The sequence below is a fragment of the Trachypithecus francoisi genome, unplaced genomic scaffold, assembly GCF_009764315.1.
Source record: "Trachypithecus francoisi isolate TF-2019V2 unplaced genomic scaffold, Tfra_2.0 Lachesis_group6, whole genome shotgun sequence".
Lineage (NCBI taxonomy): Eukaryota > Metazoa > Chordata > Mammalia > Primates > Cercopithecidae > Trachypithecus > Trachypithecus francoisi.
The window spans coordinates 39,733,015-39,750,357 of NW_022681471.1; the positions used below are offsets into that span (position 1 = coordinate 39,733,015).

General features: G+C 36.2%; 1 pseudogene; it reads right to left on the reverse strand.

Moving 5' to 3' along the window:
- Positions 1–14,598: 14,598 nt before the first annotated feature.
- On the reverse strand, positions 14,599–15,232 carry LOC117078112 (annotated as a pseudogene).
- Positions 15,233–17,343: the final 2,111 nt, after the last annotated feature.

Genomic DNA, 17,343 nt, shown 5'->3' on the forward strand with positions numbered 1-17,343 from the left:
TGCACCATTACTTGGAGATTAAGGAACAAGTAGGTACTTGTGAGAAAGTCTTTTTAAGTTTTTAGGATCTACAGAGGTTCGCCTTGCCCAGTTCAAGGATGTGCTGTTGGGGTACATGTGAAGTTTGTTAAATAGGTAAATATATGTCATGGGGGTTTGTGGTACAGGTTATTTCATCACCCAGGAATTAAGCCCAGTACCCAATAATTCCTTTTTCTGTTCCTCTCCCTCCTCCGACCCTCTCCCCTCAAGTAGACCCCAGTGTCTAGTGTTTCCTTCTCTGTGCTCATAAGTTCCATTATTTAGCTCCCACTTATAAGTAAGAACATGTGCTATTTGGTCTTCTGTTCCTGCATTAGTTTGCTGGGGATAATAGCCTCCAGTTCCACCCATGTTGCCACAAAAGACATGATCCTGTCCTTTTTATGGTTGCATAGTATTCCATGGTGTATATGTACCACATTTTCTTTATCCAATCTGTCATTGATGGGCATTTAGGTTGATTCCATGTCTTTGCTCTTGTGAACAGTGCTGCAATGAGCATTCAAATGCATGTGGTTTATAGAATAATTTATATTCCTCTGCATATATATCCAGCAATGGGATTTCTGGGACAAGGAGAAACAAAAGAAGAAAACAAACATTTTTAAAACAAACAAAATAGTATCGATTTCAGGGTATACATATGAAGGCCATAACTCCTTTGGGTGATGCCAGAACATGTAACAGAAAACTTTATGGCTTCAGTGTCTCTCATAGTGAGGTCTGGCTAGTCTCTGAAGAGTACTGACTCCAGTGTAAGGGGGGAAGGGAGACCATGGAAGAGGGCAAACAAAAAGCTAGCAAAAGTAAAGATACAAAAGGACTTCTGAAAATACCAGATCCCTATTAGAGAGTCCATTGGTTAGGCTTAATGTCAGGGTCGGCAGTGGGCGAGAATAGGCAGCCATAGGTGAGAAAGTTTCCCAACCTTTCCGATCTGTTCTGAATAGTTGCTTTCATAAAACCCAAGTATTTATCTTTCATTAAAAGATAATAATAGATTCCTCTCACCCCCCAAAAGAAAACAAGAAGTTGAAAAATAACAACAACAACAACAAAACCTGTATACCATTAAAAACTCACTAAAATGGGGGCCACCACACTGAAATTTACCAAAGATGTTTTTATTTTCTGATGATCTCTTTTATTTGTTTGTTTGTTTGTCTTTTGTGGCAAACTTACCAATAGTTTATTTCTGGTGATACAATATTTTCATTGAGGGCTTTCTTACCTCCCAAGGAAAACACTGGGCCCCCTGCACCCAGGCCTAAAGGAAGAAAACAAAACAAATGCCAGAGAGAAAAGCCAAGCAGAAACCAGGGGCTTATACACAAGTGATTACATAAATCATACACTTTATGTACTCTGAGTTGCATATTGAAAGGCCAATTTTTTAAAATCTTTTTTTTCTTATTACTATTATACTTTAAGTTCTAGGGTACATGTGCACAACATGCAGGTTTGTTACATAGGTATACATGTGCCATATGGATTTGCTGCCCCATCAACTCATCATTTACATTAGGCATTTCTCCTAATGCTATCCCTCCCCCAGCCTCCCACTCCACGACAGGCCCCAGTGTGTGGTGTCCAAGTGTTCTCATTCATCAATTCCCACCAAAGAGTGAGAACACGTGGTGTTTGGTTTTCTGTCCTTGTGATAGTTAGCTGAGAATGATGGTTTTCACCTTCATCCATGTCCCTGAAAAGGACATGAACTTATGCTTTTTTATGGCTGCATAGTATTCCATGGTGTATATGTGCCACATTTTCATTATTCAGTCTATCATTGATGAATATTTGGGTTGATTCTAAGTCTTCGCTATGGTGAATAGTGCTGCAATAAACATATGTGTGCATGTGTCTGTAGTAGCATGATTTATAATCCTTTGGGTATATACCCAGTAATGGGATCACTGGGTCAAATGGTATTTCTAGTTCTAGATCCTTGAAGAATCGCCATACTGTCTTCCACAATGGTTGAACTAATTTACAATCCCACCAACAGTGTAAAAGTGTTCCTGTTTCTCCACATCCTCTCCAGCATCTGTTGTTTCCTGACTTTTTAATGATTGCCATTCTAACTGGCGTGGATGGTATCTCATTGTGGTTTTGATTTGCATTTATCTGATGACCAGTGATGATGAACATTTTTTCATATGTCTGTTGGCTGCATAAATGTCTTCTTTTGAGAAGTGTCTGTTCATATACTCAGCCCATGTTTTAAGGGGGTTGTTTGTTTTCTTCTTGTAAATTTGTTTGAGTTCTTTGTAGGTTCTGGATATTAGCCCTTTGTCAGATAGGTAGATTGCAAAGACTTTCTGCCATTCTGTAGGTTTCCTGTTCACGCTGATGGTAGTGTCTTTTGCTGTGCAGAAGCTCTTTAGTTTAATTAGATCCCATTTGTCAATTTTGGCTTTTGTTGCCGTTGCTTTTGGTGATTTAGTCATGAAGCCCTTGCCAATGCCTATGTCCTGAATGGTATTGCCTAGTTTTCTTCTAGGGTTTTTTATGGTTTTAGGTCTAATAGTTCAGTCTTTAATCCATCTTGAATTAATTTTGTATAAGGCATAAGGAAGGGATCCAGTTCAGTTTTCTACATATGGGTAGCCAGTTTTCCCAGCACCATTTATTAAATAGGGAACCCTTTCTCCATTTCTTGTTTTTGTCAGGTTTGTCAAGGATCAGATGGTTGTAAATGTGTGGTGTTATTTTTGAGGCCTCTGTTTTGTTCCATTGGTCTATTTCTCCGTTTTGGTACCAGTACCATGCTGTTTTGGTTACTGTAGCCTTGTACTATAGTTTGAAGTCAGGTACCATAATGCCTCTGGCTTTGTTCTTTTTGCTTAGGATTGTCTTGGCAATGCAGGCTCTTTTTTGGTTCCATATGAAGTTTAAAGTAGTTGTTTCCAATTCTGTGAAGAAAGTTTTTGGTAGCTTGATGGGGATGGCATTGAATCTATAAATTACCTTGGACAGTATGGTCATTTTCATGGTATTGATTCTTCCTATCTATGAGCATGGAATGTTCTTTCATCTCTTTCTGTCCTCTTTTATTTCAAGGAGCAGTGGTTTGCAGTTCTCCTTGAAGAGGTCCTTCACCTCCTTCATACTTTGGATTCCTAGGTATTTTATTCTCTTTTAGCAATTGTGAATGGGAGTTCACTCATGATTTGGCTCTCTGTTTGTCTGTTATTGGTGTATAGGAATGCTTGTGATTTTTGCACACTGATTTTGTATCCTGAGATTTTGCTGAAGTTGCTTATCAGCTTAATGAGATTTTGGGCTGAGGTGATGGGGTTTTCTAAATATACAATCATATCATCTGTAAACAGGGACAATTTGACTTCCTCTCTTCCTGATTGAATGCCCTCTATTTCTTTCTCTTGCCTGATTGCCCTAGCCAGAACTTCCAACACTGTGTTGAATAGGAGTGGTGAGTGAGGGCATCCTTGTCTTGTGCCGGTTTTCAAAGGGAATGCTTCCAGTTTTTGCCAATTCAGTATGATATTGGCTGTGGGTTTGTCATAAATTGTTCTCATTATTTTGAGATATGTTCCATCAATACCTAGTTTACTGAGAGATTTTAGCATGACGGGCTGTTGATTTTTGTCAAAGGCCTTTTCTATATCTATTGAGATAATCATGTGGTTTTTGTCTTTGGTTATGTTTATGTGATGGATTACGTTTATTGATTTCCATATGTTGAACCAGCCTTGCATCCCAGGGATGAAGGCCACTTGATCATGGTGGATAAGCTTTTTGATGTGCTGCTGGATTCGGTTTGCCAGTAGTTTACTGAGGATTTTCACATCAATGTTCATCAGGGATATTGTTCTAAAATTTTCTTTTTTTGTTGTGTCTCTTCCACCTTTGGTATCAGGATGATGCTGGCCTCATGCAATGAGTTAGAGAGGATTCCCTCTTTTTCTGTTGATTGGTGTAGTACCAGTTTCTCTTTGTACCTCTGGTAGAATTTGGCTGTGAATCCATCTGGTCCTGGATTTTTGGTTGGTAAGCTATTAATTGTTGCCTCAATTTCAGAGCCTGTTATTGGTCTATTCAGGGATTCAACTTCTTCCTAGTTTAGTCTTGAGAGGGTATATGTGTCCAGGAATTTATCCATTTCTTCTAGATTTTATAGTTTATTTGTGTAGAGGTGTTTATAGTATTTTTTTGATGGTAGTTTGTATTTCTGTGGGATTGGTGGTGATAGTCCCTTTATCATTTTTTATTGCGTCTATTTGATTCTTCTCTCTTTTCTTCTTTATTAGTCTTGCTAGCAGTCTATCAATTTTGTTGATCTTTTCAAAAAACCAGCTCCTGGATTCATTGATTTTTTTGAAGGTTTCTTTGTGCCTCTATCTCTTTCCTTTATGCTCTGATCTTAGTTATTTATTGCCTTCTGCTAGCTTTTGAATGTGTTTGCTCTTGCTTCCCTAGTTCTTTTAATTGTGATGTTAGGGTATCACTTTTAGAGTTTTCCTGCTTTCTCTTGTGGGCATTTAGTGCTATAAATTTCCCTCTACACCTGCTTAAAATGTGTCCCAGAGATTCTGGTATGTTGTGCCTTTGTTCTCATTGGTTTCAAAGAACATCTTTATTTCTGCCTTCATTTCGTTATGTACCCAGTAGTCATTCAGGAGCAGGTTGTTCAGTTTCCATGTAGTTGCGCAGTTTTGAGTGAGTTCCTTAATGCTGAGTTCTAATTTGATTGCACTGTGGTCTGAGAGACACTTTGTTGTGATTTCTGTTCTTTTAAATTTGCAGAAGAGTGCTTTACTTCCAATTATGTGGTCAATTTTGGAATAAGTGTGATGTGGTGCAGATAATAATATATATTCTGTTGACTTAGGGTTGAAAGTTCTGTAGATTTCTATTAGGTTTGCTTGGTGCAGAGCTGAGTTCAATTCCTGGATATCCTTGTTAACCTTCTGTCTCACTGATCTGTCTAATATAGACAGTGGGGTGTTAAAGTCTCCCATTATTATTGTGTGGGAGTCTAAGTCACTTTATAGGTCTCTAGGGACTTGTTTTATGAATCTGGGTGTTCCTGTATTGGAGGCATATATATTTAAGTTAGTTAGTGCTTCTTGTTGAATTGATCCCTTTACCATTATGTAATGGCCTTCCTTGTCTCTTTTGATCTTTGTTAGTTTAAAGTCTGTTTTATTAGAGACTAGGATTGCAACCCCTGCTTCTTTTTGCTTTCCATTTGCTTGGTAGATCTTCCTCCATCCCTTTATTTTGAGCTGATGTGTCTCTGTACATGAGATGGGTCTCCTGCATACAGCACACTGATGAGTTTTGACTCTTTATCCAATTTGCCAGTCTGGGTCTTTTAATTGGCACATTTAGCCCATTTACTTTTAAAGTTAATATTGTTATGTGTGAATTTGATCCTGTCATTATGATGTTAGCTGGTTATTTTGCCCATTAATTGATTCAGTTTCTTCATAGCATCAATGATTTTTACAATTTGGCATTTTTTTTGCAGTGGCTGGTACCGGTTGTTCTGAAAGGCCAATTTTTATAGAAATTTCTTGGAGTAGGATGAGAGCACTTAGAGACTAGACATTTGATCATTCCACAAAGAGGGGAAAATCAGGTTATATACATTAAGGATCAGCTGATCTTTTAGGAATAATGAAGAAAAGCTCCTGAGAGTGCCAGGTAAAGGTATAGCTCATCTGTGATTAAAAAATTTGCTTGTTGTTTTTCATTCTGGCATAACATGGAAGCTATATGGAGCAGCTGTTGTGTTGCTTTGGGTAACAACCCATGTTTGATGTTTTCTAGCCAAGTTCAGACCAGATGAACTTCAGGACAATTGGCCCATTAATCAGTAGGGTGCCTCATGATTATTGGATGTCATTCAGCTCTCTACTTTCACAAAAAAAACCCTATTATTAGATTATTTCTATCAGAGACCTATCTGGCACAAAGCCAGTTGTAGCCAACCTAAATATCTGCATTATCGCAGAGGCTATTTTGTAAAGGATATAAGTCAGTGAGAACTAAAACTGGCTGAGGTATGGGGAGATGAAAGTGGGAATGCAGGTAACTGGTAGTCTTAGCTGTAGCAACTAGTTCTCTTGCCATTGCTCTAGCTTATAAATGGTCTTTCCTATATGCAGTTCTCCCAAAGATTACTTTGAAGGGCCCCACTTGGTGGAAGTCCCAAGAATAGCCTTGAAACCCAGGGACTCAGATATGGGCAACAAGCCTCCTCTGAAGACAAGATGTTATGTTAGTTCACAGGACTTGACTTTCAGATAAGTTGTTTACAGATCTATCTAGAAGGCTCATTTTATGTTTTCCTTTTTCTGGCCTCATAAGAAAGACTTTAAAGACCTTCACTAGCCTTGACCCCTGCTAACTCTGAATTTTAGGGTCACAAGGCACTCTTGGCAAAAGATGAGAAGAAGGAGGCTGGAAGATTCAGGAGTCCTTTAAGCTTTGCTTCATTTCAGTGATAGGTAATATCAGTGACCCTTTGAAAAGGCTTTGAGTGGGACCCTTTGAAAAGGCTTTGAGTGGTTGAAGTGCCATCCTGTTGGTACCAGGTGGTTACTTAGGAACAGTAGGAAGTTTTAGAGAAGTGGTCTTATGAATGTGTATGCAAGACTCTCTGATATTCTACATATCTCCTTCCCTAAGGGGGCCATCTACACCCCTGGATTACCACAGGTCTTACTCATTTGTCCACTGGATTTACAGGAGAAATAATAAAATATCTTAGCACATACCTAACCCCTAGAAAGAACTCAAAGCTCCCTCTCTCTCTCCACAAGAAAAAAGTACTGAAGGGCCAGAGGGAAGGCAGTATGACATGGGGGGCTAAAAGTAAGGGCTCCTATGCAAATGGTAACCAAAAGGGAGTCTGAGTTGCTATACTAATATCACACAAAATAAACTTTAATAAAAAACTGTTACAAAACACAAAGAAGAACATTATATAATGATAAAAGGGCAATTCACCAAGAAGATAGAGCAATTATAAATATTTATGCACCAAACTCCAGAGCTTCTAAATATGCAAAACAAACTTTGATAGAATTGAAGGGAGAAATAGACAATACAAAAATAACAGTAGAAAACGCCAATATCTCACTGTTTCAAAATTGAATAGAACAACCAGACAGAAGATCAACAGGAAACAAAGAACTTAATAACACTGTAGACCAATTGGAACTAACAGACATACATAGAACACTTTATCCAACAACAGCTGAATTTACATTCTTCTCAAATGTACATGGAACATTCTCCAGGATAGACCACATGTTAGGCTGCAAAATAAGCCTTAACAAATTCAAAAAGATCGAAATTATAAAAGCATCTCTTCTGATCACAATGCAATGAAGGTAGAAATCAATAGCAGTAGAAAAAAATCCACAAATATGTGAAAATTAAACAAACCACTCAACCAATGGGTCAGAGAAGTCACAAGGGAAATTAGAAAATATTTTGAGACAAAACGAGATTTTTTTTTCTGTTTTGAAAACAAAAACACAAATACAAAATAGTAAGGGATATAGCAAAAGCAGTGTTAAGAGAGAAGTTTATAGAAAGAGGCAGATATCAAATCAACAACTTAGCTTTATATCTCAAGAAATTAGAAAAAAAATGAACTAAACCCAAAGCTAGTGGAAGAAAAGAAATAATAATTACAGCAGAGATAAATAAAATGGAGAATAGAAAACATGAAAAAAATCAACAAGAGTTTTTTTAGAAAAAGATAAACAAAATTGACAAACTGTTAGCTAGATTAACCAAGAAAAAGAGAAAGAAGACTCAAATAACTAAAATCAGAAATGAAAGAGGCTACATTATAACTGATACCACAGAAACACAAAGAGATTTTAAGAGAATACTATGAATGATAAATCGGATAACTAGAATAAATGAATCAAGTTCTAAAAACACACAAACTAGCATAACTGAATCACGAAGAAAGAGAAAATCCAAATAGACCAATAACAAGTAAGGAGATTAAATTAATAATTAGAAACCTCCCAACAAATAAAAATCCATAACCAAATGGCTTCACTGGAGAATTCTACCAAACTTTTAAAGAGGAATTAGTGCCAATATTTCTGAAACTTTTTCCAAAAATTGAAGAGGCAGAAACACTTCCAAATTCATTCTATAAGTACAGCATTATAAAGCCAGACAGACACTACAAGAAAACTACAGATAAATATCTCTGGTGAATATTGATACAAGAATTCTTAACAAAATACCAGTGAACTGAGTTCAACAGAACATTAAAAGAATTATACATTATGACCAAGTGGGATTTATTCCTGGAATGCAAGAATGAGTCAATATGTGCAAATTAATCAATGTAATACACTGCATTAACATTATGAAGGATAAAAACCACATCACCATCTCAACTGAGAATGAAAAAGCATTTGACAAGATGAAATAACCTTTCACGATAAAAACACTTAGCAGACTAGAAATGAAAGAAAATATCTCAACATAAAAAAAGGCCACATAGGAAAAATCCACACTAATGTCATCCTCATTGGTATGATTAAAACTTTTCCTTTAATATCAGGAACAAGACAAGGAAACCTATTCTCACCACTCTCTCACCACTATTATTCAACATAGTTTTAGATATCCTAGCCAGAGCAATTACATGAGAAAAAGAAATTTAAAAATCCAAATTGAAAAGAGAGAATTAAAATTATTCTTCTTAACAGAAAACATGATCTTATATATAGAAAATCTTAAATACTCCACAAAGAACTGTTAAAACTAATAAAGGAATTCTGCAAAATTGCAGGATACAAAATCAACACGCAGAAATAAATTGTATTTCTACACATTAACAATGAACAATCTGAAAATGAAATTAAGAAACAATTTCATTTACAACAGCACCAAATACTTAGGAGTAAATCTAACCAAGGAGATGAAAGACTTTTACACCGAAAAGTACAAAATGTTGCTTAAAGAAATTAAGACATAAATAAATGGAAAGATATCCTGTGTTCATGGATTAGAAGACTTAATATTGTTAAGATATCCATAACACTCAATGCAATCTACAGATTCAATACAATCCCCATCAAAATCCCAATGGGATATTTTGCAGAAATAGAAAAATCCATCCTAAAATTTACATTGAATCTCAAGAAAGCCTAAAGAGCCAAAACAATTTTGATAAGAACAAATTGAAAGATTCACACTTCCTGATTTCAAAACATATTACAAAAATACAGTAATCTAAACAGTATGGTACTGGCAGAAAGACCAATGGAATGGAATAGACAGCCCAGAAATAAACTCTCATGTATATGGTGAAATAATCCTCAAGGTTGCAAAGACTTCCCCCTCAAGTAGGGGAAGAAACAATCTCTCCAAAAAATGGTGCTGGGAAAACTGGGTATTCACATGTAAAAGAATAGAGTGGGAACCTTATCTTACACCACACAGTATACAAAAATTGACTCAAAGTGTATTAAATTCCTAAACATAAAACCCAGTGCTATAAAACTCCTAGAATACATGAGACTTGGCAATAATTTTTTTGGATATGACAACAAAAGCACAGGTGACAAAAACAAAACAGACAAATGAGACTGCATCAAGCTGATGAACAATTGTCATCAAAGGTGAAAGGGCAATCTATGTAATGGAAGACTATATTTGCAAATCGCATACCTGATAAAGGGTAATATCCAAAATATAAAGAACTTCTACAATTCAACAACAAAAAGCTAAATCACCAGATTAAAAGATGGGCAAAAGACTTAAATAGATATTTCTCCAAAGATGATATACAACTGGCCAAGAAGCATGTGAAAAGATGCTTGACATCACTAATCATCAGAGGAATGCAAATGAAAACACAATGATATCAGCCCACTCTTATTGGGATGACTTCTATTAAAACAAAACAAAACAAAACAAAAAACACACAGAAAAAAACCTGTGTTGGCAAGAATGCGGAGTAACTGCAACCTTCTGCACTTTGTTTGGGATTGTAAATGGTGCAACCACTATGAGAAACAGTATGAAGCCTCCCTCCCAAATTTAAAATAGATCTACCATATGAATCAACAATCCCACTTCTGGGTGTATATCTGAAAAAATGGAAAGCAGTGTCTCAAATAGATATTTGCACACTCTTGTTCACAGCAGCACTATTTTCACAATAGCAAGAGGCAGAAGCAACCCAAATGCCCATAGAAGGATGAATGGATAAACAAAATGAATGGAAACAAAATATAAATGTATTACATATACAATTTGTGTATATATATTTATATATACATTGTGTGTGTGTGTGTCTATACACACACTACACAATGGAATACCATTCAGCTTTAAAAAGAAAAAAATTCTATCATATCCTATAACACCAATGAACCTGGAGGACATTATGCTAAGTGAAATAAGCCAATCACAAAAAGACAAATACTGTAAGGTGGTAAAATGTATGTCATGTATTTTTACCAAAATTTTTAAAAGTTAAGAAAAAAAAGTAAGGGTCCTGTGGTATGAAATGGACCTTAGTGTCAGTATTTTTATGAGCTGACAGATCTAGCATAAGTTTGTTCTTGTGAATATGCTTTGGTTTTCCCAATCATGAAAAGGGGATGATAAAATACTACCTATTACTCAGGCTTGTTGTCAAGGTCAAACAAGATAATGTATGTAAAAGTGCTTACTACAGCACTTACTAGATAGTAAATGATTAATATCTCTTAGCTATAATTGCTAGCTAAGACAACTTTAGGCTACAATTCCAGAATAATGGCTTTCATGGGATGAGGGAAACAATTAAAGCTGGAATCCTGATAACAAATACATTTTTCCCTTCTTCTCTCATGGACCTCAGCTGGGACAGAGAAGTGGCCTGATGAAGGTGTACAGACAGGATGTTTCTGGTTCTCTACCTATGTCCTCTAAGGCGGCCAGTTACATTCCTTGTTGGCCAAAATTTGTATATTTATCCCACTAAATTAACCTGATAAAAAATAAAATGTATTTAGAGCATACCTCTAACTTCTAGAAGGATCTCAGGGCTTCCTCTCATAACCCCACAGAATAGGAGTACTCCTGGGGGTCAGAAGAGACAGAGTAGTATGATGTGATGCTGAAGAACAAGTTAAGATGGACAGAACTTCTATGCCAGTTCTGATTATGAAATCTTAAGTGGGGTTTTGAACCACCTCTGCCACAGTTTCCTCAGCTATTAAATTTGGGTTATAAATGTGTAAAATAATCACTAGATTGTTGTATGAATCAAATGAGATAACCTATGTAAAATCACCTAGCATAATGCCTGGCACACAGTAAGCATTTAATAAAATGTAGTTAATGTTAACCAAGGTGATCCTTGGGCCACCGTTCTGGAGAGAACTGATGTGATGTAGGGAGCCATTAAACAAACCTCCATGTCTTTGTAGCAAGAAGGACATCCTCTCCCTATTGTAGCCTCTTTCCATTGCTTCTTTGATTACTTTCCGATTCTTTTGATTACTCTCCATTTTTGAATATTTTGATTACTCTCCATTGCTTCTTTGATTACTCTAGACACACAAAGTGTGGAGTGGGGAGTTGGGAGGACATTCACAGCATTTATAGGACTAGGGAGAGTACTAGGACTACCTTTGCTCTAGAAACAGGGACAAATATTCTTTTTCTCCCTGAGTTGTTATAGGGTTCTTTGTTCCTTTCTTTTGGAGTGCTACTTTCTGGAAGGAAAGAAAAGGCCTAGCTCAAGGAAGCTAAGGAAACTGCTAAGCTTATACTTAGCATAATGAGACTTAGACCTTCATGGGGCCATAGGAGGATGACATCCTTAGGAAATTTCCATTTCTGCCCCTTCTGTCACTTTCCCTCTTGCTTACTATTTTCCTATCACATTAGCCTGGTTTTTGAAAATGCATAACAGCTTTATTGAGATATATTTCACAAACTGTACAATTCACCTAATTAAAATGGTTTTTAGTATGACCATAGAGTTGTGCAACCATCACCATTTTCTAGTTTTAGAGTATTTTTATTGCCCTGAAAGAAGCTCTGTAAATGTTTTTAGTTTTTATTTTATTTTTTATTTTTTCATGATATCCTCTGGTGTAGAAACTGCTTTTAATTTCTTTTTATTTTTTTCACGATGTTTTAAATTATTTTTCTTTTTTTTTTTATGGTGATTTATTTTTCTTTTTTTTTCACGATATGTAAATGTTGAGCAATCTCTCCTGTGGGAGACCAGAATAGACCACCCTCAAATATGCCTCTTTGGCATAAGGATTGTCTTAAGCTGAAGGCAATTGAGAAAAAGCAGATGCAGGAAAGCTCTCTGCCTTCCCTCTTTATGTCTAAAAACAGAATATAAATTTAGAAAGACAAAAGATACACCACCTCTCCCTTTTACCAGGGAGAACAAAGGCTAACCACTGGAGAAAACTTTAGATTCTCATAAGCCTTGAGATGGCAACACAGAAATCTACATTAACAAGCTTTACTAACAAGCTTTTATGTGCCATTTATTTGCCTTCTCACAAGTTATCACTCCTAGAGACTCACAGTCCTCTTTCTTTGTCTTGTCGCTTCTCTAAAAACTGACTGTTGTTTGTTGATGGTGCTACATAAGGTGGACTTCAAAGCCACCTTTTTGAGAATTACTCATTCTCTGGGTATCTTCCATATTTATGTTATATATATAATATGTAATTATATATTATGTATTATATACAATATATAATCTTATATAGGTACATATAATTATATATAACATATATAAGATACATACTATATAACATATAAAAACTATGTATTATATAATATATAACATTATATAATATATAACATGTATATAGAATATATTATGTTTGTATTTATATAAGTATATAATACATTACATATACATATATAATATAATATATATTTATATATTTATGGAAATATATTTATATATTCATATAAATACATATATGTGTCTATATAATATGTATGTATAATATGCATAATATGAATACATATTATATATGGTAATAAACTTCCTTTTACTTTTCTCTTGTTACTCTGCCTCTGCCTTTTATTACAGGGATCTGCTTTAACTGGAATTTATGAAAGTTGAAAAAAAAAATGATTCTTCCTTCCCTACACTGTCCATTCTCCCTTCCCCCTGGCAACCAATAATCTACTTTTTATCCCTATAGATTTTCATGTTCTGGACATTTCATATAAAAATCATACAATATGTGGCCTTTTGTTTCTAGCTTATTTCACTTAGCATAATGTTTTCAAGGTTCATTCATGTTGTAGTATCTATCAGTACTTCCCTCTTTTATGGCTGAATAATTTGCCGTTGTATATAATGGACACATTTTATCTATTCATTGGTTAGTGAACATCTGAGCTGTTTCTATTTTTTTTGGCCACTGTGAAACTATAAACACTGTGAATACTCATAGCTACTATGAATATTTATGCTCAAGTTTTTGCCTGAGTACCTGGCTTTGATTTTGGAGTGTGTATAACTAGAATTAGACTTGCTGGGTCACATAGTAACTCTGTGTGACTTTTTTGAGGAATTGCCAAGCTGTTTTTCACAGCAGCTGCATGATTTTGCACCTCTACCAGAAAAGTACAAGGGTTCCAAATTCTCTACTCCTTCCCAACACTTACTTTCTGTTTTTAAAATTGTTGTTATTATAGCTATCCTAGTGGGTCTAAAGTGGTATCTCATTTTTTTTTTAAGTATGATACTGTTTATTTAACTTAAAAAACATTTCAGCATTCTAAACATAGAAAAAAATAACAGAACATTGCAAATCGTATTTAATTACAGAAGGTTCTTGAACTTCATTGATCCAGTGGATCTTCACTGACAATTAAGAATTCTAGAGTTTGTTTAAAAACAGTTTAAAAACTACCACACTTCACTAAAAACAAACAAACAAAAAACACCTCTCATGCCAGCTGACCCCACTCTGTCCACAGCTAAGAATGGCAGCAGAATGCTATGTCATTATACCCCAGAAACAAGATCACCTGAAGCTAAATGGATGCCCACGCAGAGTCAACAGGTGGAGCCTTACAGCAGCACACCCTGAGCTACAGCCCCTCCAAAAGGCATCTTCCCCCACAGCTTCAATGCCAAGCAAAGAGCATGAATAGTTTGTCGGGGTTGTTTTTTCTTTTTACAAATTATAGATATATGCAGTTGATAACTCAGCATTTCTAGCCAATAACCATAGACTGAATACCACCTTAAAAATAAAAAAACTGCCAAAAACATCTTTAAATGCCTTGTCACATCAACTACAATGTACGCAGAGTAGGGAGAACACTAGAGTGACTTTTCATTTTTAAAATGTTTGAAATATGTACAATTTGATACAGTTTCAGGATGCTCCAGACACCCAGCCACTTCATGTAAACCACTGACAATTTCTAGAGCACTCTGAGAGACTACACTATGATCATGATCAAATTTTGCAATTAAACTTAATGAGGGCAACAGACACTTCTCAAATAAGAGATAAGTCAATTATGACACTCCCCTACTCTAAGGTATTCACAAGATGACAGATAAACAGTTTTTTTATTCCCCCTCTTCCTCCTTCTCTTCCTCCTCATCCTTCTCTTCTTCTTCCTTGTCTTCTTTGTCTTTCCCTTCCACCTTTTTCCAGGTAACTTTAGTGGGACCCTTTGCACCATTAAACTTTCCTTTAGACTTATAGTCAGCAACATCCTTCTCATACTTCTCCTTCAGCTTTGCTGCCTTAGTGATGTAAGGCTGTTTTTCCCTGTCACTTTAGTTAATCCACATCTCACCCACCGTTTTTGCCATGCCTCTAATAGAGATGCCAGGATTTGTGGATTTGATCTTGGGGCGGAATTCTGAACAGAACAAGAAGAATCCAGACAGTGGCATTTTGAGGGCATTAGGGTCCTTCTTCTTGCCTCCCTCAGCTGGTCCATTATCCTTTATTTCCTGATCATAGTGTACTTTATCCACCTTTGTCATTTCATCAAATTTGGTCTTCTCTTTCCCAGACATGGTCTTCTGCCTCTCAGAGCACTTCTTGGAAAATTCTACAAAATTGACAGGGACCCCTGGTTTTTTCTTCTTATGTTCTTTTTTTCACATCTGCACAAAGAAGGCATAAGCAGACATCTTGCCCTTTGGTTTCTTGTGGTCACCTTTAGCCATCCTGACTGTATTGTTTCCTAGTCCATCTCATGTGTTTCTATTTGTGTTATCCTAATGACTAATAATTTTGAGCATTCTCTCATGTGGCTATTGACATTTTGCATATATTCTTTGTAGAAATATCTACTCCAGCCTTCGGGGTGTTTTAAAATTAGGTTGCCTTCATGTTCTTTATATATTCTAGATACTAGGTTCTTATGAGATACACGATTTGAAAATATTTCCCCCCCATGTGAGTTATCTTTTCACTCTCTTGATAGTGTCCTTTGATGTGCAGAAGCTTTTAATGTTGAAGTCCAATTTATCTTTTTTTCTTTTGTTGCTTGTGCTTTTGGTGTCATATCTAAAACACATTGCCTGATTCAAGGTCACAATGATTTATACCTATGTATTCTATGAGGTTTATGGTTTTAACTCTTATATTGAGTTCTTTGATACCTTTTAAATTAATTTCTGTATATGGTGTGAGATGAGGTAGAGGTTCAACTTTATTCTTTTGCATATAAATATACAGTTGTCCTTAACCTGCTTTTTGTTCCTTAAACACTTTGATCATTTGTATAACTTAAGGCTTCCTCATTTGCTGTTTCCTTTGCTTGGAAATGTCTTACCTCTCTTCCTTGTATGGCTGGCTTCTGACTTTTTAGGTTTCATGTGAAATATCACCTCATCAGAGTGTCCTAACTACTCCATCTAATCTAAAGTTGTCCTTATTCCCACCCCACCGCTCTATCCTATCACCAAATTTTATTTTTGTTTTAAAATTTATCTCTCTACTTCATTAATGTTCACTTGTTTTATTGGCTGTCTTTCCAACTAATAGGTGAGCTCTGTGAGAGCAAGGATCTTGTCTGTCCTGTTATCATTGTATCTCCAGTCTCTGACACATAATAGGTGGTCAACAAATTATTATAGAATGAATGTAGTGGTCCCATAAGTAGTAGTAATACTAATAACAATTACCTCAAAATTATTTTGCTACTTAATGATTTCTTCCCATAGTATAATGATAATTTTTTAAATTTTTTAAACTTTTTCCCTAGGTAGAAGAATTAAGTCCTGAGAAGGGTGAAAGTGACTGCCCAAGGTGAAACAGGGAATCTTTGATTTGTGGAGCAATCTTCACAGCATTAATTTAGCTTGTGGTATCCCACAAGAGTAAAGGGAGAAAGACACAAGAGATACATGGTTTGAAGCTACTCAAGGCCAAATTCAAGGTGCTTGGACCTGCTTCCAGCCTCCCTGTATTTCCTCAAAGTTTGTCTAAATTCAAGAAAGAAAACCAGGTGGTACCAGAGTTGATGGCTCTTTGCCAAGCACAGCAAGTATCAGCCACTGAGTCGCCCCTTAGAACTCATTAAAAATGAAAAAGAATTGTTAAGGAAGCTGGAAATACTGCTTCATTTCTGGGTAAGATTGGTTTCTCACAGCTCATCCCTGGTTACCACCGGACAATTGTTGGTCGATACAGCACTTAAAGCTGAAAGGATTTGTAACCACTTTGCCCCAGTCCCCACATCCTTCCTGAGTCACTTCTTCCTGAGCCACCTCTTGTCCTTGAGAAGCTGTGGTGTGTAGGAAACAGGGTGGTTGGGGGAGGTCTGACCAATCTTTGTCTCCTTCACAAGTCCTTGTTTCTTTACCTATCCCTTAAGTGTGAGTGTTTCTCAGGGTTGCTCCTGTTCCTGGCCCTCGTATTTGACAAACACCTTTGTTCTATCATCTACCCGTAGGCTAGTATCTTCCCCACATGAACTTTCAGCCTGGAACTTTCCCCTGAGCTCTAGACCCATATAACTATGTTTATTGCACATCTCCACTGGGATGTACAGAGATGCTTTGAACCTAATAGCGAAGCTGAACTCAATAATTTACTGATCCTCACCGTCCACTACCAGGGAGAAAGAGTGTGGAGAGGTGGGGATACTGCCGTGTGCCTGTGTTCTTATTTTAATGAAGGATATATCTGTGCACAAATTTTCTCAAAGCAGAAATTTAGGATTCATAAAATATTTCTCCCTTTCCTTTACTCCTTTTTGGACCCTGCCTTCTGTCCTCATCCAGCCTCCAACCTTTCTTCTTTCTCCAGGTTTTTTTTTTTTTTTCTGAAT